The sequence below is a fragment of the Cydia pomonella genome, chromosome 21 (genome assembly GCF_033807575.1).
Source record: "Cydia pomonella isolate Wapato2018A chromosome 21, ilCydPomo1, whole genome shotgun sequence".
In the NCBI taxonomy this organism is placed as follows: Eukaryota; Metazoa; Arthropoda; class Insecta; order Lepidoptera; family Tortricidae; genus Cydia; species Cydia pomonella.
This window is the reverse complement of record NC_084723.1, coordinates 5208196-5235718: the sequence shown is the minus strand read 5'-3', so window position 1 is coordinate 5235718 and position 27523 is coordinate 5208196. Positions and strand designations below refer to the sequence as shown.

At 35.8% G+C, this 27523-nt stretch overlaps 2 protein-coding genes and 1 long non-coding RNA gene across 3 annotated transcripts in view; all 3 read right to left on the bottom strand.

Moving 5' to 3' along the window:
- Positions 1–4192, bottom strand: part of LOC133529664 (uncharacterized) — a 149140-nt gene extending 144948 nt beyond the window's left edge. Inside the window, exon 1 of the mRNA XM_061867433.1 lies at positions 3961–4192. The gene's annotated coding sequence lies outside the window, so the exon portion shown is untranslated. The remainder of the gene's footprint in view (positions 1–3960) is intronic.
- The window catches only part of LOC133529575 (ubiquitin-like domain-containing CTD phosphatase 1), a 275695-nt gene that overhangs the window by 163166 nt on the left and 85006 nt on the right, over positions 1–27523 (bottom strand). The gene's annotated exons all lie outside the window — the stretch shown is intronic.
- LOC133529665 (uncharacterized) lies at positions 5725–7710 on the bottom strand. The gene is made up of 2 exons (XR_009801185.1): positions 7412–7710; positions 5725–6896 (listed from the first exon to the last, which is right to left on the bottom strand). It is a non-coding gene; the product is annotated as an uncharacterized LOC133529665 (long non-coding RNA).

Here is a 27523-nt window from a genome sequence, read left to right as displayed (position 1 = left end):
GTACTGAGAGTTCCGCTACTCGATGCTAGATGTCGACTGCGAAAATAATAAGCATTTGGGTACCAAAACTAATTTATGGAGTGAGCACTCTATTACTTCTTATTTCTCTATGCCCAAACAAAGCAATATTCCCATAGCTCCCACATTAGTCACTTCCCGATAAAGTCGTCTACAGACAACATAACTTCGTGTCGTAACGACATAAATAGAATAGAGTAGAATAGAATAGTTTATTGCATATCACATTATTACGTGACGTGCATAACGTATTTTAAAACATTTACAAAAGCTAAAAATATGCCATTTAACATTTTTTTTTTAAGTCTATTTTGTAGAAATAAACCTTCTTAGGTAACTTGAACAAGAAATCTGACATCGGCGTCTAGTGATTTCCCTTGGAGAGGTTTTTCGCGACCGAGGCGCAAGAATAAGAGATATCAATTTGATTTATTGCATTTACAACGGCATAGGTACTTAAGCAACAGTACATTGTGCAACGAGGGGGGTAAGTGCAATTTTTGGATACAAGGGTGGTAATTCGCGGCTGTCGGGAATGAAAAATGCGAGTTTGCAATATTCGTACCCCCGGAGTTACATTGTGCTATGTTTTCATCACACTTGCGAAAAAAAAAAATTTTAAGCGAAATAATTCTTAAATACGGTCACACATGAAACATTCGTCCGCCATTTTGGAATTTCTTGACAGGTTCGACATCAAAGGCACAGACCTCTTCGGCATTCAGCCACGATTAAATAGCGATTGCGTAGCGTAGTCATCTGTCTCTATCACTCGCCCATAACTATTAGTGCAACAGTGCCAGTTAACGATTGGCACGTCGCGCGTTGGCTACGCACTCTAGAATGTTTTCGACATACTATATACCTATCTACCTATAAAAAGACTTGATTTGCATGTCGATGCTGACTTAGAAAGAAGGGTAATGTTTTCCGAGTTTTATATGTCGCTGCGCTCGAAGCGGTAGATCGCAATATCAGTGTGTGAATGGCCTTATATAGAGCCTTTAGAGTAAACACAAGAACAAATTTTGTATTTAGATAATAACTATTTATTTTGTAATATTTTGTTTAAAGTTTCTGTTTCTTTTAGTATCAAACCCTATAAAATGGGAGTCTACAAAAGAAACACAAAAGATAAAATAAGAAATGCAACAAAATTATCTAAGTAAAGACTTGTACAATGCTTAATAGGTCGGTATTTAAGTAAAGAAAATTCCCAAAAGAACTAAGCACAATAACAGTTTTGGCTGAGTACGCCATTTTGTTAAGTGAACTTAGAACTTTAGGACAAGGATCCCAATCTTTTTTGTAAGTGCGGTCTCATTACAAGTTTTTTTTCAACCCTTGTAAATTAAAAGGATAGTGATCCCCATTTGCCTCGCTGGAAATTGAAGTAATGGAGAATATTTTTAAACAATTTGATGTTTATTAAACATAGCTTTTAGATTATTAGTATATTATATTTGCGAACGAGGGCCGCTCCAACTAAAAGTTCAAAAACACCGTAATAGTAAAAGATGTTTAATACACATAATTAGTCTATATTATAACTAGTCAATGAATATTATTTCTATACCATTTCGACAACCAATCAATCTAGTGTAGAAAGATTACCAATAAAACTTGGAATTTCATAAAGAGAAAATTGTCAGAGGCATGTTATAAGACTATACGGCTGTCTAAGTTCACTATTTCCTATAACAATACAAAGCATCAGTAATCGGTGAGAAATTGCTTTCCTTTTATTTGTTATATTATTTATTTTTTCCCTTTAAAATTTAGGAGGATCAAATACGGAATTTCATAAAGTCAATTTCATTTTCGATCAACGGCCTGTTATAAGACTAACGGCCCGATTCGAAGAATGCAATACGATAACGATAAGTTCTGGTTTAGATATCATTTATAAGTCATACAATTGACAGAAGGAGCTCGATTCGGGCAACCAATGTCACTTTGACGTTAGAAATATCGTAGATAGATCTTATTGGGATCACAGCGGAATCGAAATAAACTTCAATTTTGACATGTCATTTAGTTATCGATCTTTTAAAGATCTTTCCAAGATCTTAAGCGTGTCTTAATCATTCTTCGAATCGGGACGTATAGGGCTGTTCACTTTCTACAATAATATAATGCGTCAGTAACGAAGATACACGGCCGTAACGACCGGACATATGGGGCGAAATAATAGAAATACGCGCGTAAGTAATCGTGATGTATTACGGGTATTTTTATCCTAGTATTTATTACCTGCTATTTTAGTCTGATTGGGTTGAGGTTAGAAATGTAAGAATATAGTACGCGTGTATTTTAGCTGATTTATTTTTTACAATCTTAAGTAATACCTTAATAACATATTAATAAAAAAAACTTGCCAATATCTCCTTCCTAGCACTAACGACCACGGAGCAAAGCCTCGGAGAGACAGACAGACGGACATGGCGAAACTATAAGAGTTGACTACGGAACCCTAATAAAAATTGGACATAATAATAACGACTAACTGTAAAAAACAATACAAGTTTCAAATCAAATCATAAAAATGAATTATTACTAAAATTTAAAATACTCTAAATTTAAAAATACAGAACAAAGCAATTTGATGGCAGCAAAGCCTCGAACAGACAGACAGACAGAGAGACGGACATGGCGAAACTATAAGAGTTGACTACGAAACCCTAATAAAAATTGGACATATAATAACGATTAACTATAAAAAACAATACAAGTTTCAAATCAAATCATAAAAATGAATTATTACTAAAATTTAAAATACTCTAAATTTAAAAATACAGAACAAAGCAATTTGATGGCACCGTTAATGCCATTAGTTATGTTTTGGCGTCTAGTGTTGGCAGTAAAAATAAATTATCTAATTACACATAAAAATGTAGTCAAGACGTCATATTAAATTTTTGCAAGTAATAAATGTTGTGTTTTAAGAATCTAATATTCTCTTCTCTTATTCACATACATTAAAATATTTCTTGAAATGAAATCATAGTAGAGATACCACGATTATTCGGCATCTATTTGGTATTCGGCGTATTCGGCCACGGTGCCGAATATTTGGTATTCGGGTTGCCTATGCGGCCGAATATCGAATATCTATTAACCTACCGTAAAACAAAATTAAACTATAAAAATAACCTCAAACCACTTTATTTAATATTTAAAATGTATACATACATACCTACATATACTTAATTTTATTTTTATCATAGCTTTGATTTGATTGACTCTAACTACATTCACCAGTTCTGAGCAGCAAAAATTAAATCTTATCAAACGTTGTGCTGCGTTGGCGAACAGTTTTCATAAAAAATGTGAATCAAAATGTAACTCATAATATGCCGAATATTTATTTTTATTATGGGGAATAGGACTATATACTTAGCACGTAGTACATAGCGTGAGTTCGTACAATATAAAATATTACACATAGCCTTTAGCATCCTATGGTTGTTACACTGGTACAAATTACCACCAATAAAATTTAAATCATTATTAGTGTTGCTTTTTTTGGTTCGTCCGATTTTAAAACGAAACAAATTCAATTCTATTCTCTAATACTATTGATTCTAATTGAACTGATTTTTGTTGTAAGGTGGACTGCGAGTGGACGCCTAGTTTTTATAAAATATTATTATAAAATTCACATCCATCCGTTATCGAACTTAAAGCGTCATTCATCATTAATTACTACTCAGTTCAATATAATTAAGGAGCAAGTCGGTACCAAGACGTTGCCAAATACCCAACGAGCCACTGAAAGACTAATTGAAATACACGTATTGCAGGAGACAAATGGCGGTCACACACTTTAATTAGCTAACGAATTGATAAATATATCCCAATAGCCTAGTTCGCTGACCGAAATTTCAATTATTGTCAACCGAAAATAAAAAAAGGTTCAAAGAAATCTACGGAGCTACTTACGCGGTGAAATCCGGCCACACTCCGACGTAGCGTCTTGAAAAACACATTAACACATATAGTACAATGTAGTAAACACTTATTTACACGATTCAAAAATAATTCACTCCGATATAACTTCGTAACTTTTACGCGCGAAAGTTTCGTAGCGAGCGGCGTGAACTATCAGACACGAGTGAACTCAGCGCGGGTCGCGCGAATACTGACTGACACTGACAACCTGAAAAATGTTTGCCGAACGTTTCAAATTTTCATATTTCGAACACGCACTGCGAGGGCGGGGAAGCCGCGTTAGAATTATCGGCGTTGTCTTGATACGTGTCGATTACTTTATTTTCTTCATTTTGCTGTCTGCCAGATAGAGTGGGACCAAATTAACTCTTCATGGCATTTGTAACTTGGAGGATTTACCAACTTGAGACGCCTTGTCTGTAATGTTCTGTACAATACAGTCTGCCGATTTTTGCGTGTTTTTTGAGGGGCAAGTCGAACAGAAATGACACTTTCCACAAAACTGAAGGTTGACAGCGACTCAGGGATGAATTTTGCTGTCCCTTTCTAATGGCACTATTCCTCTCGGCCATTTAGGGTTGTCAAAATTCAAGTCATTATTTTATCTGTGGTCGTGCACGTCAAGCTGTGCCAACCCTAATAATTGCTGGGAGCAATGCTGAGCCGAATGAACCATGAGAATACCCGAAAGGAGGAGTGTCGCCCCATGCACTGATTGTATTAAAGTCAGTGCATAGTTAGACGGATTCTAGGTGAATATTTAAGAGTCTAGGCGGCTACAAACGATGAATCAAAGAACTTGTTTTAAGTAACATATGTATCAATGTTATACCCACTACTTATACCCACTTAGCTATGCTGGTTGTAAGAATACTCTACGACGCGTCCTGCTAAATATGACATACGATGATACAGAGAACTTACTAACAGTCGTAAAATGACTTTGTTAAGGTGATAACTTTGTGTACTGTTTATAATTATAATTAAGTCAATAATTTGTGTGATGAGCACGGATATTTATTTGTTCCTGAGTCTTGGGTATTTTCTATGTATTTAAGTATTTATATATTATATATATCGTTGTCCGAGTACCCACAACACAAGCCTTCTTGAGCTTACTGTGGCGCTAAGTCAATTTGTGTAGTAATGTCATGTAAATTGTGTATAACAAAATATAATGAAAATTATAATTAATGAGATTCAATGAGGTTTATTATAGGAATGTTTGGTTTTATTTTATTGGCTGAGGTATTTAGGATGGTAATCGTTTGGAATAATAACATATCAGTCATATTTAATTATTAGGTATGCGATAATATTATTACCATTTATATTTAGAGTATATTAGAGTTCTCCATGGGCTGCGGTGGCCGCTTAGCATCAGGCAGACTGCGCGCTTGGTTGCCACCAACGCAGTAAACAAAAACTTTTTACGCAAATATTAAAATTGGTGTAAGTTAAAACTCTTGTAAGTTAAAAGCGCAATATTAGAGCACTTAGTTTCACTATTTAGTCTCGCAATAAGGTTCAAGTAAATTTTATCATTTTTGTTAATGTCTTAAAAACATAAATATTTTTTTTTTTCCCTGATCCCTATAAGACAGGTTTACCTAGTTTAGGGCTCAGGACACTATTCCTAGGCTTTCCAACAATAGAATGCGTCTAAAAATGTAATACTTTTCTACTGTGTAATAAGCTGCAATTTTGATACCTAAATAAATCATTTTTCATTATTTTTTTTTAAATACAAAATACAAATAATTTGTTGAAAAAGTATTCCACAGTGGTGGATCTTGAAGACTAAGAATTAAGGATAAGGAAAAAATTACAAATGCCTGAACTAGAAGTTCCTGTGTTTCAGGCAGAAAAGGACAATATTAATTAATTAATAATAAATGCCCTTACCAGGATTTGAACCCGCGACCATCGGCTTCATAGGCAGGGTCACTACCCACTAGGCCAGGACGGTCGTCATTCTTTGTAAACTTTGCATTATTTTCTATTTTTGGGTTCCGTTCCAAAGAGATAAAAATTAACCCTTTTGCTGCGACTGTCCGTTTGTCCGTCTGTCACATCGCTAAATACGAGTATATCGATTTGAAATAAGTATTCGTTATGAACAATTGTAACCCAGATGCATTTGTTTTATTATTTATTTTATGTTGGAACCTAACCTCAATGTATTATCAAAATCTTAATAAAAGGTGAATATAAGACAATAACATCATAACCTCAATTAATAACAATCGATCATTTTGTTTGTCTGCACGTTTCTCTGCACGCATCGATCAGCGCAGCGTAAACAACTGTCTCGCAACTAAACAACGGAAGGTGAAATGGAGCGATTGTTTAAAAAGTTGGTGAAAGATGGCGTGTTGTTTTTGGCGATTGCTAAGTGTTGCTGTCATGTTTAGGGTGATTTGTTGTTTTTCCTGTAGGTAATAGAGTCTGATAAAGCGATTTTGTCAGTAGGTAAATAAGAAATATACTCATCCTTCTCCTTAAGGTTATAATGGTGATATTGGTACCACAACTTTCGTGAAACACAGACATCTTAATCGAAATATGTGGCTTGGCCGTTTCGCTACCGTCGGGCGCATAGAAATAGGATAGTATAGAACGACTGTCAAACTTGGAAAGTGTGACCAAAAATGAAATGCAAGTGTGTGCGTAAATTGTCTATGTGCGAACAAAAATAGTGATGTCATGTTACAACATATTAATAATCTATCGATGTTTAAGTGCTTTATCGACTACTTTTTCAAATGTGTTTGAAAAAGTTGAAAATGATAAAGTTGAAGTTGTTTGAAAATGTGTTCGCAAAGAGTTGACTTACCAAAGAAAATTTGAATTTCGCGCCTTTTCCTGCTGACAACTTGGGTTGGATGTGTATACGCTGTGTACAAGTATACGCTGTCTTGTGTTTCCTTGTGTTTTTTTTTTTTTTATTAACACAAAAAATTTATACATTCTCAAGATAATTCCAGCGAACAAAGCCTCCTAGGGCTTAACTGCCGCTGTCTGTTGGCGGCAAAGCCGTGGAAAAGTGGTTAAAATGTAAGTACTGTGTTGGAAAGTGAAGTTTAAATTTATCGCTAAACATGTACACGTTCAAAAAAGGTATTATAACAATCGTTATTATTTTAAGTCGGTTATAAAGGTAATATCTTAATGATGTCTTGTGAACAACTAATTCCATACCTCCTAATATACCGAAAAGTTATCGATACAGTCATATGAACATTTTGTCAAGCCCTAGCGTAAAGTAACAGTTTAGGTTTTTACACAAAATATTCTAAATTATTGACTAATATGATGAAATATTAACACACAATTGAAGAAAAACTTATAATGAACTGTTATAATTGGTTTTTTATACTTTTTATGCTGTTAATTTGATAAAATATCGTTACGAAAATTTCGCTAGGAATATCATAATTACCTGTGAAATGAGTATTTTCCTGGGTTTTTTGGCCCTGAAATACTACAACCCGGCACACAACATGACACCATCGTCACTTAATTACTTAATGTATAATTTTCTTTTTGATTCGCTTATATTTTTCACGTTAAAAAATACGGCAATATGATTTTGGCCACCTCGGCCGCCTTCGAACTCAAAATTGGTTACGTTTTCTCATATGTAGTCTGCCTCTTTTGCACTTATGGCTTGTTCATATACGTCATGGCTTCCCTTTCGCACACTTCATCTGTCTGTCAAGCGAAGCGACTGACATGTCTCTGGTCGGGCGTAAGGTTAAAAATTTATTCACTGTTCATTAATTTTTTGTTACCTATACGAATTGTTCGTATTATAACGAAACAACCAAGCCACATATTTCGACTAAGGTGTAGAGTTTGTGAAAATACGGCTTGTAGCATTAGAAGTTTTACATAAGGTGATATGATCTGGAGTCTTGGCAACATTTTATATGAAAGTTTTTAGTGGGCTAAAAGTTTATTTAATGTTTCATTGATTCTTTGAGATGTATACAGCTATAAAGTCTATGATTTCGTTGATTGAACTAGTGATTTATCCTTATTGACAAACGACAATATACCTACCTTTACCTGAAATCGTCATAGTTACGTCAGATGTCCTTGCTCTGGAACGCGAATTACGCGCATTACAGGAAAAAATATCTCCATCACTTACACAACATTGTCATTCCACTGAAAGTCAAAGGAAAATATGAATCAGAACGTTTTATTTCTAGATTTCAACACGAGGAAAATCCTTACTATGTTTTTTCCTGTTTCTAGCCAGTGAGCAGGTATGTAAAACTATTCTTGCATAATTCATCAAGATTCACCTCCGCTCATTATTTCCGAGACACCCCCACAAGGGCAGTGCAGACAGCAAATTAAGAAATTCCATCCCTTTCTTCTAAACCTTGCGACGGTGAGAGTGAAAGAGAAAGAACTGTGTTCGGTCTTTGCTATGACTTTGAGGAAGCGGTGGTATGCAAATATATTTGAATGATGGAAATATTGAGAAAGATATTTACAAAGTTATCCTTAAGCTTCACAGTGACAACTACGTCTTGTTCTGTCATTATTTACGACCATCGACCAAAGACAAAAATATAACACAAAAAAAATGAAAACTAGGGTTTACAGAGGACTATTATAATAATCCTTGCAGGAGACATTAAGTAGAGTGTAGAGTTTTTATCAAGTGATGCGGAGATCCTTAAATAACAACGTTTCGTAAAACGAATGACGACACATTCGAAAATAAGCAATTAGTCACAAAAAAAAGGAAAATGAAAAAAAAATGGATTAGAATTAAGACAGAAGACCGGCACAATCTGATACAAGAGCAGCTGATGCAACGGAGCCAGTGTTTAGTTGTAATTTTATTAAATGTATGTGTATGTTAGTCTATAAGGTAGGTATTTGTCATATCGGCTTTGTTGCCTTAATCAAATAAAAAAAAATAGCAATCACATAAACCGTATACTTAACTCAGTTTAAGAAATTATAATGTTGTTAAATTGAAATAAACTGTTTAATTTTTTTTGTTTAATAAACCCACCCGTGTTAATGGACAATTCTTGCCTTAAGTTGCAAAGGCATAAATCTACTGATGGTAATTTAATATTGTGTTGATGTTATTAAGTACTCTTAAGCTTACCAATAATTTTAATATGCCTACGTATTTATTTTTACGTCTACGTCGGTCAGCTAACGTGCGCTCTAATTGAAGCTCCTTGTTACGGAGAAAAAGACGAACAATTTTAGAGTTAAAGTAGAGCGCCAAGCACTGCATGTGCCGTCCCGTGGTCTCCACTCGACAGCTTGGCCAAATGTTAATTAGAATTGACCAATAACCATTACAAATTGAACCGTAAACTGTAACCGTCCGGTACGGTTTACGGTTCAATTTGTAATGGATAATGGACAATTCTAATTAACTTTCGACCAACACTGCCACTCGAGAACCAGTCTGCCCCACCGCCGGTTCTTCGGTATATATGGTCTGCCATTTCAGTTTGCTTATTCGCTGAGCTATGTCAAAAACAATAGTATCACGGAAATTTCATCATTATTCACATAAAAACCGGTGACCGTATTTTTAATATTCTTTTTGCTCCGGCAATAACACCATTATAAAAGCATTTCCCTAACGACCGTATCGTTTTGGGCGCTGGACTATTCACGAAACGGTATATCTCGTCTGTGAGCTTTTCTTTATTGTATTTTGTTCAGAAATTTGGAGCTGGTATTAATAATTTAAAGAAAATATATTTATTACAAAACTTTTTTGTTACCTGTATCTATCTAGGCCAAGGACCATATTGCACCTCAGAAACTTTCGCATGGGCCACCATCGACTTTCGCGCCGGGTTGGCTAGTTGCTGGTGTTGCGATAAGTTCCACTCTCAATGAATGCTGAACCCCTGGAGCCTGGGATTCGTTTGGAAACCACCCGCGGGCCGGACCGTGGGCTATCGCGTTGGGTGTCCGCGGGGCGGATTGGAACGCCTCGCGGGACGGATTCGGCCTACCAAAAAATCGATAGGTCAAAAAAGTTCATACTGGTACGTGACAATACCGAATGATTACAGAATGATATCACAAAAAGTTTGCGTTTCGTGTGATGATGTTTGAAGGTTTGGATCTGAATCCATCAAGATTTGAAAAGCTTCCTCAAACACACATGGAACTCATTATCAGAACTTTGACAAAATGTTTCTTAGAACCTTACAACAAACCTAAATAATCGGTAGATAAAAAAAAACCGCTTCAGAGAAACTATCTCTATGGAATGTGAGTCGAATTGCAAGGTCGCGCATTTCTGTGAATAAAATGACAGTTTTACAATAATTATTCTTAGAGATGAGTAAATAGTAAAGATTGCCAATCTTCAAAGTTACGTCCACGTATTTTAGTGGACATCCCCACTTGATTACGAAAACAGGGATTACGTAGTTATCATACTTGTAAGCGATAAACAATAAACAACATTTTGGCAGCAGATAAATACGAGTAGTTACGAGTATTTAATTTTTATACAAGGGAGCAAAGTTAACACGACATAACTCCATGAGCTAATATTATTACCCGAGCAAGCGAAAGGGATCAAAATTCACAATGTACACACAAGCGTAGCGAGTAGTTCGAAAAGTGAAATCCTGAGCGTTGCGGGTGATTCAAGGCACGAGGGTTAAACAAACTTAACTACCGAGTCAAACATAAAATTTTCACCACACCAAATTTTCAACGCGAGGAAAATGTAACAAATAAAACGTTACAAATCAAATCCAAATGAATGCATTGGTTGACTGGTAGAGAATGCCTAAAGGCATTAGGTCCGCCATTTGTATGCAATTAAGATGAAATAAATAAATAATGCTATTAAATATTCATAATTATTTAGTTCATAATTATTACTACTTTGATTTTTACGATGTATTTTATTTTTACTGTTTCTTTTTTTATTTTTTGAATTTATTGTATTTGTATTTTAAAATCATGTACCTAATGGGTCTATTGCCGGAATAAAGAAACATTCATTCATTCATAATTCAAAATTATCACTTATAATATAAGTCAATTCTATCAGCCAACTCAAAATCAGCATCAAGTTACTTTGCCACTATTGTGGGTAAAATGCAATTTTCCATCAGTTTTAGAAAAAAAAATATATTGCAATTAGGCCTCAAGGGCTCTTTTACAAGTCAATACAACATTTATAGTACCATCTTATAGTGTCATGAAAAATACATAACAACATTTATAAATACAACAGCCAATACCTGGGTAAACACAATAATAATAATAAAATAATGAATATTCTTCATTGTACACCACATATTGAAAAGGAAAATACAAAGAGAACACAAATTACAATTAAACATTACATTATAATAATCTTAAAATGAATAATTACTACAATACAATAGATATGGTTAAAAATACATTAAATCTGGAGATGTAAAAGGTCCCCAATGTCAGAGTACTAATACTAATAAAATTTGTAGGTGTAAAGTCTCTCCAAGAGTCAAAATAAAATTTATACTAAGTAAATAAATCGCGTCTGGACTGTTAAGCTGGCAGTCTCATAAACTAATGCTACAGAATACATAACTAGTATGTACAGAGTGAAGTATATTATACAATATTACAGAGACGTGTAGTCTCCACGGTTAATACATTAAGTTTGGAGATGTATAAGGTCCCCACGGTCTGAGAAAAATAATAATGACATTAAAAATAAACAGAGCCTTTACAAGCTTAATAGCGAATCAGCTCAGAATTAAAATTAAAATTGACATAAAAATATACTTCATTGTCTCTGGTTATAAATCTACTATAGTAGCGGCAAGAATGTATAAAATTAGTCACAAATTGACCTAGAGCTTATCACAGTTTCAGGAAGTTGTTCCCACGTTACACACATACATGAGGGAAAATACTGAATGAATTCTACTGAACGAATGTTATTGAATGATATCTGTTTACTCAGAATTCGATGAGTAATTGTTTTGTTGCTGAATGTTATGAGGTTCAAGTTGGCGATAAAAATATAAAAGGTTTTTAATATTAGCGGAATGTACATTATATACCGTGTAACATACTCATATTATCGAATCAAGTGACTCATGTTACATGACTCTATATTTTCCCGATTGGCCGAGATAGTGTCGCGACAAGTAGCTTACACATATGGCAATAATGTGCATACGTTCATGAAGGTATTTATATTATAGTCAAATAAAAATAAATTATAGTCAAATAAAATGTCAGTACCCGTCATGTCAACAACTAATTTTAAAACATCTATCGCGATTCAGCGTGGTAACGCGGCGAGCGTGATGGGCAACTTTGCGTCGGGGAGGGCTCGGGACGGGTTGTTTGATTAGTTTTTGTATTTGTGTCTTTCTTTTTGTTTAGTTTTACTTCTATTTACTTTATAGTCCATTGTAATGTTTTTTTTAGAGTAATTAAGAATATAATAGTTTTTGTTAAATATAATTGCAATCTAAATTACAAAATGTTTTTGTTAATTAAAAAAAGTTATCAAAAAAAAAATTAAAACTTTGTTTACCTATTAGAATTCTACGCAATCCTTTGATCAGTCGTCAACATAAACGTTTTATTATATTCAAAATATTTTTCTTCATTTTTGGCATTTTTGTGGTGAAACAAATAACTATTCACAATTTCCCCACAAAAATCATCTAACCTATGACGCTAAACATATGAAGGTTGAATTTGACCAGAAATCGCGAAAATTATCTGGGTCACTTCAGAAACAGACTATAAATACATGGTCGTCTATCGGATATTTCCTTAATGGCGCGGAATCACTTTGTAGTGTGATTTATTGTTTTCCTTGACCATCCTAAGAAATTGTGAGCGTCATAGCGTAGCATATTCGATAAAGTTATTTATGGACGTAGGTATTTATATATTTTGCTTCTGACAGTACTTTATTTTTAGACTATCTTTAACAGACTCCGCATTATAGGCGCTTGTACAATTTTAGAACTAGATTTTTTTGTGATAATTTTAATGGAGCCGGCAATGGGTGGGTCATCTAGTGGTTGCAGTGTACTTGTAGCTGTAATTATCAAGTAGTTCTAGGTGTCTTGGATACGTTCTTAAAATTTACTTAGTCACTTTAATCAAATAAAATGATATTTTCAAATTGTATGACGTAGAAAATTGTTATTTGTGTCCCATGAGAGGAAAAGTAGGACATGGCGTACCGCGTGTAAAATGGAATGACATGTGATTCCTCCCGTGGTGCGCATACTATTTTACTGCTCGACGGAGACGGAAAGCGGCAACTTCGTTTAGCGCAGCGGGAGCAAAGTTGACGCTTTCCGCCCAGAGGGCAGAAAATATTTATTGTGTCTTAAGCTTAGAAACAAATATATTCAGAGTGACATGTCCAAATTATACTTAGCGATCCGTATATTTACAATTAATATTAAACTAGCGATCCACCCCGGCTTTGCACAGGTAACACCAAAACCTTAATAAATTATACACCTAAACCTTCCTCAAAGAATCTGTATTGAAAGCTGAAAACCGCATGAAAATCAATTCAGTAGTTTTTGAGTTTATCGCGAACATACATAGAAACAAACGGCGGGAGACTTTGTTTATAAGATGTAGAGATAGCCAAATAATATAAAAGGCCGAGCACAGGAACAGACGAGCTGTACCCCTAGTGTAAATTTAATCGACATCATAACGTGACGAACGCGTTTGCGTTAAGTCTCATTTTGTATAGGATTTTGAGTTTCCAAAACGTCCCGCTTGGCGCGCTCTTTCTAAATCACATACAAAATGAGACTAAACGCATACGCGTACGTCACGTTTCGAAATCGAATTTATTTACACTAGGGGTACTGTTTTCGAACTAAATAAGTTCGTTTATTACCATTACTTTTTAAAAGGTTCTATATCTGTAAGTAGGTATATTATATCCAGCCTGTAACATAAGCTTAAGCAGACGTCGGTAGTAATGGGTACGAGCAAATAACACCATCAGAAACAAGAATTTCATTATTGAAAACACACCATTCAAAAACTCGTAGCTGTGCATTTTGCTAACTTCAGCTTTCAACCATCATGGTCCAAACATAAAGTCTAGTTTGGAAAATCATGGACAGTTGAATTACGAGCTATCGTTAATTATTCTTCGTGTTTACCTACATATTGTCTTTGATACATATTTGTTTTGTTGTCATGCTTTATGATATTTCTCGATTTCAGGATTCGAGATGCTTAATTACTTTTTCTCCGACATTCGCAGAAATGTTATTATTAGAACCACACTGGTTTGGAAAATCTTTCCCTCCAATCCAATTAGGCAGATGGAAATAAAGTAAAGAGTAAAGTAAGTATACAGGACGTCCCAAGACTATAGGACATCAAGGGTAAGTACCTTAAATATATGTTTTGCTCAAAGGAGACTTTATTTTATTTCCAAAACTGAGTAATACTGCATTCAAAGATTTTTAAAAAATAAGTTACTTTGTCTGGAATTCGAACCGACTCAAATGTGAAAAAAAACAGAAATATGATATCGCCAAAGAAATGAATAGAGTAAAATTTTTGATTAAAATTTCAAGATTCGGTTTAATTCCCAGAAAAGGTAAGCTATTTTCAATTTTTTTTAGAAATTCTTTGAATGCAATATTACTTACTTTTTAATGTAAAATAAAGTCTTCTTTCAGCAAAATATCCTATCTACGATATTTAAGGTACTTTCCCTTGATGTCCCATGGTCTTGGGACGCCCTGTATACTTACTATACTCTTATATATACTTACTTTACTCTTATATATATCTTTCCAGCTGCCTAATTGGATTTGAGGGAAAAAAATTCCAAACCAGTGTGGTACTTCGTAAGTACATACTTAGTAAGTATCGTTTAAGGTGTCCACTTACCTCAGGCGAAAGACGAGTTGATAATATGATATTTAGAATTTATAAATAATCCTATATCTATGAAATTTGATATAAATATAAACAGCCATTTCCCTTAGATACTCTCGATCCGATGCAGTCGGTGGTATTCGAGTGATGTGCCCGATATTTGCTATTCATAATGCTTTTTGCACGCATCACCTCTACCTTACCAGTTCCAGCTGAGAATGTTAGATTCTTAGCCCCATATAGATGATGATGATAATGGCGTTCTGTTATCCCTCATCAGGGACACAGGGCTCTCAGAAGGGACTTCCATTTTTCACGGTCCAGCGCGGGCGCTCCAGCTCCGCCCAGCCGAGGCCAACTGATGCAGCCTCCTTTTCCACTATCCCCACTGTAGCCCCATATAGATGCTGAGTTAATAAGAAGTAATTTATTCATAAGCACAAACAAACAAGAGAAAATTATACTAAACAGAATATAGGAAGGAGAAAATGCCACAAAATGGTACAATTAGTGTCTATAGCTTATGTTACGTTTTTGGATAGTAATTATATTGTATGCATTCCACAGTGCCTTAGTGTCTCACTGTAATACTGTGTAATCTGTTTGAACAAAAAAATAATAAACAAAAATAATAATGTTTTGTTTATAAGTAGTTGCGCGAGAGTATGGTGACTGATGTGTTAGCATAATAGCACAATCGGATTAGGACCAACCTCGAAATTTCTGGAACAGTCATGAAATTTGGTATGTATATAAATTAAAGGCCCCTTTTTCATGCCCACAACATTTGACATTTGGGAACCTCGAAGAATCGCAGCCATCTTGGGAAATGTGTACCATCCAGGATAAATTCGCGTTTTACTCAAAATCTACGTTCTTACATATTCACTGTGCATTCGCATTTGTCGTGCAGTCGGATGATGGTCCTTATAACAGTTCCTTCCAGTGTTTTTGGTTAGGCTTAGTTAACGGTTAGTTATTAATGTAATTTGCCAAAAACTATTTATAACAGTTTGGATTATTAACAATGAATTTTTCATCACTTAAAGGTCTTAAGGTGTCCAACACTGGCTACCCTTTACAGCCTACAACAGACGAGACAAAACGTTATGCGTATTGTGTTGTTCCTGTAAATGGCCAGATATCTCCACCCCTGATGCACATATCAGCTAGTCGATTTGGTTCACTGTGTTTAAAACGGCCTGAATAGATAGATACAACTCACAGATTTGTGGACATGGAGGCCAACTCAAAGGTATATTTAACAGAAGTTAAAAGTTTTATGATTAAAGGCCTTAAAGTGTCCAATACTGGTTACCCTATACCACAGCGTACAACAGTCGAGACAAAACGTTTTGCGTATTGCGTTATTCCTGTCCAGCGAATGGCCAGATATCTCCACCTCTGCACATATCAGCAAGCCGATTTGGTTCACTGGATTTAGAACGGACTGAATAGACACAACTCACAGATTTGTAGACAGATGAATACATCTGACTAGGCGTTTTTACAGACGAGTTCATAAATATGTATACATTTCGTCACCTTAATCCTTTGCAATAAGGTGAAAAATGTAAACATATTTAAGGACTCGACTTTACAATCAGCATCAATATTAGATTATAAAATTTAAATTAAGAGGGGGCTAACGCAAATATATAGTTTTTATATTGATTTTTACACGTTTTAATCAAATCACACGGAAACATGACCATATAGATCGTGTCATTCAAGAAGACGCGTGCCTTGAATCGTAATGTCATGTAAGTAAGTAAAAACTTGAACGTAGAAAAATAAATATTGAAATTAAGTAGTACAAAGGCGAACTTATCACTAAGAGGGATATCTTCCAGTTAACCTATACCTAAAAGAGTAATTAAAAACTATACCTAAATTAATTATATATTATTCCATACTATAAACTATATAAAAAAAATATCTTTATAAACATATATGAATAAATATAAATATATGTTATGACCGCACACATTTTCCTACCTGTCAGTAGGTTCATCGTCTGAGAGCCATAGTTTTTTTAGTTTATATTTTAGCGATGCCATTGATTTACACTGTCTCAAAGGAGGTGGTAGCGCGTTCCAAAGCTTAACAGAATTTACGGTGAATGATTTGTGATATGATCGGTGTTTATGAACGGGATAGAGAGGGAATGATCGGTGCTAGAGCTGTGTCGGTGGTCACTGTCGTCTGCTAGAAACTTTAACCGCTCAGAGAGGTAGGGTGGGGAAGCGGGAATGAATAGTATTTTAAAATGTACGCATGTTTCTACGGCGGCGAGAGGGTAACCACTTAAGCTGATCACGGAATGAAATAATATAGTCAAATTTACGGAGACTAAAGACATATCTTATGCAAACGGAGTTCCTCATTGAGGCCAAAAGCAACGGTCGCTACGTCCCCGTAGTCCAGGAGAGGAAGCAGAAGAGAACGGGTAAGGAGTCGTATTATACGGTAGGAAATTTCGTAGTAGTCGAAGCGAATGAAAAGAGGAAAATAATTTCTTGCTGACATTAGAAATATGAGGCAAGCAAGCAAGGACAAACTACAAAAAGTTGGCTCGATAGAAAAAGACACGTATTTTTATTTATTTTCAGTTGTATAAATAGCTAGTGATATAGCCGAGGGGTATGACGAGCAAAATGTTTAATACAAGTATATTTTAAGACCTATCGAGATAAAAAGTAAAATATGTACTTAAAGCCCGTTCGTCGGCCATATCTTTCGTCACAGTTTTCGCGCGGCGCGCTCCTTGCTAGTTATAAGCCCCTTCAAATACCCCCTACTACTAAAGCTATGGTTAATATACATCAAATTATGCAAAAATATTCTCCATAATGTCAATATCCAGTGAGGAAAATGAGGACTACGTTTGTATGGAGAGAGAGAGAGAGAGATGCCGTCCCCTTTCGACTTAAGAAAACATGCATCATTTGCAAGACATATTCATGCCTTCTCGCCCTAGGACACAAATAGCCGTTTAATGCACTTTTTCCTACACGATTCAATTTCAGAACAATCAGTCAGCTGACCGGATGTCGGCGCAGCTGGCCGGCCCCTGCCCCGGTTTTTACCGCGAACACTTCCGCGACAGTTCACAGAACTGTACAGCAAATCACACGACACGTATTTAAAAGTTACCTATACTATAGTACATACAATTCTTTATTTATCATATTTTATTATTTTTTTAATTATTTAAGCCAATCAAAATGTTTTTTCAAGAATTAATTTCCAGTAAGCTGCAAATCGTTTTAATACCATCATTTGGTCCTAAATGCGTGTAAACCGAGTTTGCGCAATCTCAGGTATTCCAATATTTTTTTCCTTGGATTGCCAAACCACTGGTGTAACCACTATGAATTTCAATGGCACTACCAGCAAGGTTTAATAGGTAAGGCAGATTTTAATAACAGGTTATGAATTAGATCTGGATCATTTATGGATATCATTTAACTCGTGAACTGTTATAAAAATCAGAATACGCCTGTATATTACGTATAGTGCGGCCGCTAGATTCACCCCATTTTAGATGTAACAGCATTTTCCACTGAGCATATGATTTACGTATCACTTACAGAATTAGATTTAGAACTGTTCGCTGCGCTTTTACATAAAGTCTACGCAAAAACTTCGTGATGGATGTTCTTTTATTGAAATTACTAATTTTCACCACTTTATGAGATTGTGTTTGGATTTATGGATACTGTCACAAAGGCAGAAAACGACACAATACTTATTTTGTTTTGTTATTCTTGATTTATTATAAAAAAAATTATACTATGTCGGTGGCAAACAAGCATATGGCCCGCCTGATGGTAAGCAGTCTCCGTAGCCTATGTACGCCTGCAACTCCGGAGGAGTTACATGCGCGTTGCCGGCCCTAACCCACCCCTCGTTGAGCTCTGGTAGGTAATATAAATATAAGGTACCTATTATATCCATTCTTATCTTCTACAAAAATATGTGATATTTGCAAAGCTATTTACACGGATACAGTAAGAAAAATAATGATCAAATGTAATACGTTATTTATAATAAGCATTTCATACAGATTACAATGGTCCCTGACACCATACAATTTAAATGAATATCTCAGGAGTATTCGTAAATATAAAGTTCCATTTCGAGCCATATAACTTGTACGAAACGTTAAAGACGCTAACCATTGACCTTTGTTAGTGGCAAACAAGCATACGGCCCACCTGAGACTGCTTACGTCTCCGCAGCCTATGGACGCCTGCAACTCCAGAGGAGCTACATGCGCGTTGCCGACCCTTACACTCCGCACCCTAGTCGAACTCTGGCAACCTTACTCACCGCCCTCACCGGCAGGAACACAACTTTTACATACAATGTGTATGTTTGATACGAGTATAACCTCAAACTCAAACTAGACGTAGGTTTTATACAGTGTGTATTTTTTATATATTATTATTATGAGCCCATACTGTCCCACTGCTGGGCAAAGGCCTCCCTCTTATTCTTCCACGTGTCACTATCCTCGGAAGTCTCCCACCAGTCTCTGTCGAAGGCATCAAGTTCGTCCCGCCATCTCCGACGAGGTCTACCGTGACGCCTTTATATAACCTCAAACTTAAACTAGACGTAGGTTTTAGTGCTATAAAACAATTCTGAAAGATTTTTTTAGTGTAGTCTTTTTTTCGAGCGGAAATGTATTTCGTACATCGTCATTAATGAGACGTTTTGAGTTAAAACAAAGTAGTAATACATTGCTTGCTGAATTATTTTATATGGAAAAATAAAAGTCGTCTTTTTTTAGGGTTCCGTACCTCGAAAGGAAAAAACGGAACCCTTATAGGATCACTTTGTTGTCCGTCCGTCCGTCTGTCTGTCTGTCAAGACCCTTTTTCTCAGGAACGCGTGAAGGTATCACGCTGGAATTTATATGAAATATTTAAGTCTACTGTACCTTGGAGCTGTGAAAAAACCAAACTTATAAACCAACACAATCAAAAGATATAACCGTTTATGCCGCAAATTTTCGACACTGGCAAGGGAATCAAAACCTACAGGGTACTTCCCGTGAACTCAGAGTCTTGAAATTTGGTACGAAGCAACGTCGTATAGCACAGATAAAGGAAAAATTGCAAAAACCGTAAAATTTTTGTTACATCATATAATAATATATACCTATAGGTACCTACAGGTTTGTACGGAAACGTTTGTGCGCGAGTTCGTCTCGCACTTGGCCGAGTCTTATAAAACCTATGAAAGTGTGTTCATTGAATCCTATAAACTAACTACCCTTTGGTTATGCGGCCGTATCAAAAATACACGTTGTATGTATATTGTATACGCTACAAAATTAATGTAACACTTGACAAAGGCCTGGCTGTCTAAAATGACTTCGAATTCATTTCAAACGTGCCTTAGATCATTGTTGCTGCCACAGCGTTTATTACAGAAGGTGCACGGTTTTAAGATCACTTATCAAGATATAATCTAGGTATTTAACGGCTGATATGGCGATAGCTGTGATGATAAACTATACAGAGACATCTATGAGTGAACGTTAACAAAAACAAATAAACATTTGTAGCGGAGACGACTACATAAATAAATATTCTAGTTAAAAAAAATGAAAATCTATAAAAACCTCCTTTCTTGTCTGTGTATTTAAAGTTATTATTGTTACATGGTTATAAGAGCAATATAGAAAATTTATAATTATTAGTACTTAAGTGTAAGTCATATCTAATCGGTAAAATTTGTGATATTGTAAACTTCCTATTGATATTGCAAGCATCCTTTCAGTTGCGTAGCTAGGCGTAGGCGATTGGGGCCCTCGCCCACGGCCTCGCACTTAGCGGGGAGGGCAAAACTAACCTTTTTATTACCTTGGGAATACGCATTGAAAAGGGCCTCGCAGATGTGGTTTCGCCCACGGCTAGATTAGTTCACGCTACGCCACTGCACCCGGGTCCTCCTGTCCTGCACTTTTCAGGGTCCGTGTATATTATGTACTCGTATTATAAATATGCTCACCGAAGTTTTAGTACCTTTTTGGCATTTTATTCAAGAACTTTTTTTTGCCCTACACCATACCAGGCATGGCCTGTAACAAGAGCAATACATTAAACTGTATAGTATGCTACTTCTCAAACTGACCAACATCAGCAGCTCAGCAACTTTTAAAAATAACTTATGTTTTTATTTTTAGGATACTTTAAAGTTTATTCTAAGACACAATGTATTGCGCATTTTGTTATGGTTACAGGCCACACCCGGTATAGGTCAACCGGGGTTCTAAGTCTAACCCAAGATTTATGGCGAGCACACAAATAATGCGAGTAATATCAAAAGGTTAGATTGGGTTAGAATAATGTATGTAAGTAGTGACATAAAGTGTTATTGCACATAAACAAGTTTACACAAAAAAACGTCATAACATAATACAAGATGTAAGTACGAGTATGTACAAAGGTGAACTTATCCCTAATAGACATCTCTTCCAGCTAACCTTTGAGCAAATGAATCCCCTTTAAAAATTGCCACTTGTTACGGTGTGCTCTCTGTTCGTTTTTCTGTGCATGGTCTAATTAACCGCCACAAAAACCGTCATCGTTTGTATGCGTCGCCATTTTCTGCCTAATTTCATTTCATTGTTTGCTTCGGTCGCTGTCAACTTCTACCGAACACGGGATTTTCGCCTTTACGCTTGTGACTTTAGATGACATTTTTAAAAATGCAGGTTAAGTTTAAGTTCCAATTTTATACTTTGGAATCCCGGGCCTATGTCGTTTATTATGTGATAACGACGTGATAAGGTATTTAATCGTTGCGTTGTTGACTAAAGACAGTACGTATATACCTATATGGAATAGGAAACCCAACCAATTGTGTAGGGTACGTTTCCACTAGAGATGTGCGAGGTAACTGAGCGGTGCAAGGATGCGTAGTGAGGATGTGTAACGGGCTCTTTTCAAATAAGCGAGCATATCCCCGATCCCGTGGACCACTATGTCAAATAGACTACCTACTTAGGGCGGTATGTATTGTAACCCTATGAGGTACAGAACAAAGAATCTTTAACTTCCTGGATTCCACGAGCATTAGTTTAAAGGGCCGTCCAATAGATCACTGATTGGTCGAAGTGGCACTCAAAGGCCCGCAACACCCCCAATAATAATAATATCCTTAGCATTTCGTAAGACGTACGGCTTGTGATTTTCTTGGGATTTATTTATCAATTGATTTTCCGTAAAGAAATCTCTAGAGAAAAACTGCGTACACCTGTGAAGAAATTCAAAGGCGTGAACGTGTTTGAGACGCAAAACCCCCGTAGCGGCATGGCACCGCTCCGCCGTGCAGCACGGCGGTGGTTTCTGCGCCTGCATTTCTCAGTCCACATTCATCTAATGTGAGGACTGGTATAGCCGACACTCGTAGCCGATATGATGGACTGTACCCAGCAGTGGGACTATAAATAAAGGCTGACTATGGTGATATACAGGGTGTTTATTTAGTCACCTGCAATAATTTACGGGGTGTATATCTATATATACACCCCGTAAATTATTGCAGGTGACTGGTCATACTGAGCAACTTTTACTATGCAGCCAACACCGAAATCACGAAAAAAAATTGGCTGTTTCATACATTTTGGCTTTCTGCCTTTGACATTTTCTATGGGAGAGTTTTTTTTTAGCGATTTCGGTGTTGGGCCCATAGTAAAATATGCTTAGTATTACCTATATATACACCCCGTAAATTATTACAGGTGACTAAAGATAAATATTACAACTAATTCGTCAGTCCAAACTCCAAAAGCTTATTTTTTTGCTTGTATTCATTTATTTATTTTTAAGCGGTGGTAGCCGAGTGGATATGACGTCCGACTTTCAATCCAGAGGTCGTGGGTTCAAATCCTGGCTCGTACCAATGAGTTTTTCGGAACTTATGTACGAAATGTCATTTGATATTGACCACTAGCTTTTCGGTGAAGGAAAACATCGTGAGGAAACCTGCATACATCTGCGAAGAAATTCAAAGGTGTATGTGAAGTCCCCAATCCGCATTGGGCTAGAGTGGGGACTATAGCCCGAGCCCTCTCGCTCATGAGAGGAGGCCTGTGCCCAGCAGTGGGACGTATATAGGCTGAATTATTTTATTATATTCATTTATTAATACAAGCAAGAAGCTATCTAACGCGAATTGAGATTTCTTTTTAATCCCGAATTAATTATAAAAGACCTCCTCAGACCTTACAATAAATTCCATGTGGTTTGAGATAATTGTCGGCTTAGTAATAGATGCAACAAATTCAATCGATTTAATAGTCGGTGAGGTGTGTAGAGGCCCGAGGATTTTACTGGTCATGGTCGCGAGCGGATGGTCAGTGGTAGCGATATTTTTTCAAATATTTTAAAAGAAAGTAAAGTTTATGTTTAGATATATTTGCAATTTTGCATGCTGAGTGTATAGATATTCTTGCCACGCGTCTGTACACGTGTTCCAAACTCTCGCACCATATTTTATTCAGGGCGTGACGTTTAATTTTTGTCTCATAGCAGTTGCGGGTCCTAGGGGCATTACAATTTATCTCCAAACGCGCCCACGTATTTTTTAATAGTCTATTTTGTTAGAAACAGAAAAAAGCGGCCAAGTGCGAGTCGGACTGGCGCATGAAGGGTTCCGTACAATTTAAGACGTATTAAAAAAAATCTACTTACTAGATCTTGTTCAACATTTTACCACTTTGAACACACATTTTACCACTTTGGAAGTGTCTCTCGCGCAAATTATTCAGTTTAGAAAAAAATGATATTAGGAACCTAAATATCATTTTTGAAGACCTATCCATAGATACCCCACACGTATATGTTTGATGAAAATTTTTTTTTTAAATTTTTATGACGTATTAAAAAAACTACTCACTAGATCTCGTTCAAACCAATTTTCGGTGGAAGTTTGCATGGTAATGTATATCATATATTTTTTTTAGATTTTTCATTCTGTTATTTTAGAAGTTACGGGGGGGGGGGACACACATTTTACCACTTTGGAAGTGTCTCTCGCGCAAACTATTCATTTTAGAAAAAAAATGATATTAGAAACCTCAATATCATTTTTGAAGACCTATCCATAGATACCCCACACGTATGGGTTTGATGAAATAAGATTTTTTGAGTTTCAGTTCTAAGTATGGGGAACCCCCAAAATTTATTGTTTTTTTTTCTATTTTTGTGTGAAAATCTTAATGCGGTTCATAGAATACATCCACTTACTAAGTTTGAACAGTACAGCTCTTATAGTTTCGGAAAAAAGTGGCTGTGACAGAATCGGACAGACAGACGGACATGACGAATCTATAAGGGTTCCGTTTTTTGCCATTTGGCTACGGAACCCTAAAAACGGTAAACTAAGTATCATAACTAAGTTATTTTCAAAGCCAAGAAATGTAATTGTCCCATTGTTTGTACCCACTTAAGCCTGGTTTATTTATATGAATTAGAAAGACTACTATATAAATTATAAACCAAAAGAAATGTCATATATAAAAAAATCTGCTCAGAGCATGTCGGGCCATGTTCAGTGTAGGGTTTCGTAGTTGCCATGCTGTCAGAACAGGCCAAAAGAGGGCTATTAATTAGTAGTATCATGTTAATAATGTACATTACAAGCATAAGGGAGTAACTTTGCAGTGCTTTGTACGTCTTTTTACTAAGAAAAGAAGCTTTTTGCAATAACTCAAAAACGGCTAGACCAGTCATTGTCGCTATAGTTTTCAATGAAAGTATTTACTAAGCTTTTGTTTCACTTTTTTTTCATATTTTTGGACCCATGGTTCAAAACTTAGAGGGGAGACACATTTTATTTTTCATTCGGAACGACTATTTCCTAAAATATGAACTTTATCAAAATATGGTTTTTAGAGACCCTTATTTGTTTTAAAAGACCTATCCAACGATACTCCACATTATTGGGCCAAACAAAAAAAAAGCAAAAAAGATCGTTTTGTATGGGAGGTCTGGGCCGTATTTTTTATTTTTTATTTTACGGTTTTGTCTGTTCTAGCACTAACAATCACGGAGCAAAGCCGCGGGCGGACGGACGGACAGACGGATATGGCGAAACTATAAGGGTTTCTAGGTTACTGCGAAACTCTAAAAAGTGACCAAGGCCTCCAGTGCCCAGGGCTGGAGTCGAATCAGCGTCCACAAGCCCTCAATAAAAATTGCATTTTTTTTTGTTAGCCTACTATGGTGTCCCACTGTTGGGCAAAGGCCTCTCCCCCCCTCGTTTTCTCCACCCAATACATTGCATATGCTTGGATTAAGTTCATCCTATTGCCACTGTGGCCTGGGTGGCCGAGGGCTTAGGCACCTGACACGAAAGCAGAGGACGCTGTAATAAAACGTTTTTAAAACTTAAAGTAAGCAACAAGGCCCATATTATAAATACCATATATATGCATCATACCATATAATACAATATATAACATATTACACACCCACTCCGAACAAACTTTATCTATTCAACATACAAATAAAAACACATTTCCGACAAAAAAGTTGGGCATTTATTTTAAAACTCACCTACTAAATCACGATAACTCATGCATGCTGCGCGTACATTCAAGACCAATTAAAACTGGTAATTTTCAAACGAAGCTCCACACAAAGTGACCAGTTTTTATGCTATCGGGTGTACAGATACGGCGACCACACACGTTTGGTTCGCAAGTTTCTGACATGTTTATGTCACGTGTTTCACTTCTGCACGCGAGAAACTTTACAGTTAATAAGTACTGATTTACATTTAAACTGTATTTAAATTGGGTAGGCAATTTTGTAATTTTAAACATATTATTTACGTCGTATGTAATTTATTAGTCACAATATGCAAAAAAATGTTATTTAACCATTTTGAAATAGACACGAAACAGCAACAACAGAATATTAAGGTTTAAGAGGAATTTCCTCCCGCGGACGCTCCGGCTGTGGAATGAGCTCCCTGCCGAGGTTTTCCCGAGGGTATACAGTATGGGGTTTTTCAAAAAAGGAGTGTACAGGTTTTTAAAAGGTCGGCAACGCGCATGTAACACCTCTGGTGTTGCAGGCATCCATAGGCTACGGTGGCTGCTTACCATCAGGCCGTATGCTTGTTTGCCACCGACGTGGTAAAAAAAAATTCGTGGCATGGTAATCAGTGATTATCTATTTCTTCTTTTAATGGTGCCAGTGCCATATCCTATCGGATGTCGGCGATCATCATGCGAAAGTTTTCTCTCATCTTTGCCATTCTAGAAAGGGTGGCGGTGTTCTTGGTACCGGTCCAATACCTAATATTTTTACTCCATGTTGATCGTCATCCTTTACCTCTTTTACCTTCTATAATTTTTCTCAATTTTCTTATCTATTTAATATCCGTTATACCTATAAATCCTTTAATGGATATTGAACTACGACGAATCATTTCACATTTTTAATTTTATTATTTATACATTTAAGTGTGTTTAACTGGATTTTTTTACTACCTATACATTTATAGTTTTCTCTACATGACTCAGGAACAAAAAAAACATTAAAAACAAAATACATAGCTTTGAATTTGATTAAGGAGGTAGCAATCGAATCATTTTAGCTACATTAACTATTTAACTGATTTACTAAAAGGATGAGGTTTTATAGAAAATATATCATACGTTTTTTACATTTATAGTTACAAAATTTATCATTTTCGATAAATATTTTAAAAGCCCTTACCACCTAAATTGTTACATTACTCATACGATTTTCGTAACCGACACTTAGAAACGCTCATAATTAACTTTAGAAAATCAATTATGTTTAAAACGGAGTCTCGTTAGTGCATGAGTGATGCCACCTGTCCGTGCTAATGAGAATTGTGTTATGTATAACTTGTATGACTCGTGTCTAGTGTCTTAGTACTAGTGTGTTCTAGTAGGCAAGGCACAGTAGGTCTAACAACGTGCAGACCGATAAGAAATTTATTGAGGACGCCACTGAGCTTCATAGCCTGTTGAAGCTCAGTGGCGCCCTCAATAAATTTCACTGTATGCAAATGCAAAAATTGCTCTGATCTGACAATTAACTTAAGATAATAATATATAATACTGTCATACTATACTTATGTGCTTGTTCCTAGGCCTACATGAATAAAGTATATTTGAACTGAACTGAACTGTATAAAAAACAGCAATTTCAATCGGGACGATGGTTTTAGGATCTCATCCACATGAAACCCACGGCCCGATTGGAAGAATGATTAAGACACGTTTAAGATCTTGGAAAGTTCTTTAAAAGAAAACGATATGTCAAAATTACGTTAATTTCGATTGCGCTGTGATCCCAATAAGATCTATCTACGATATTTCTAACGTCAAAGTGACATTGGTTGCCCGAATCGAGCTGCTTCTGTCAATTATAAGACATACAAACGATATTTACACAATCATTAATATTATAGCAATTTTGATAAAATTAGCTAGACAAAATATAAATTAATAAAAACAAAAATACATTAAAATTACAATACTTACTTAATTACTTGCACACATAAAATTAAAAATTAAAACGAATAACATACAATTGATAAAAACTAATAAATCAGTTAGACGCCCTGTGCAGCTTATCCCAATGAAGCTGGAAAG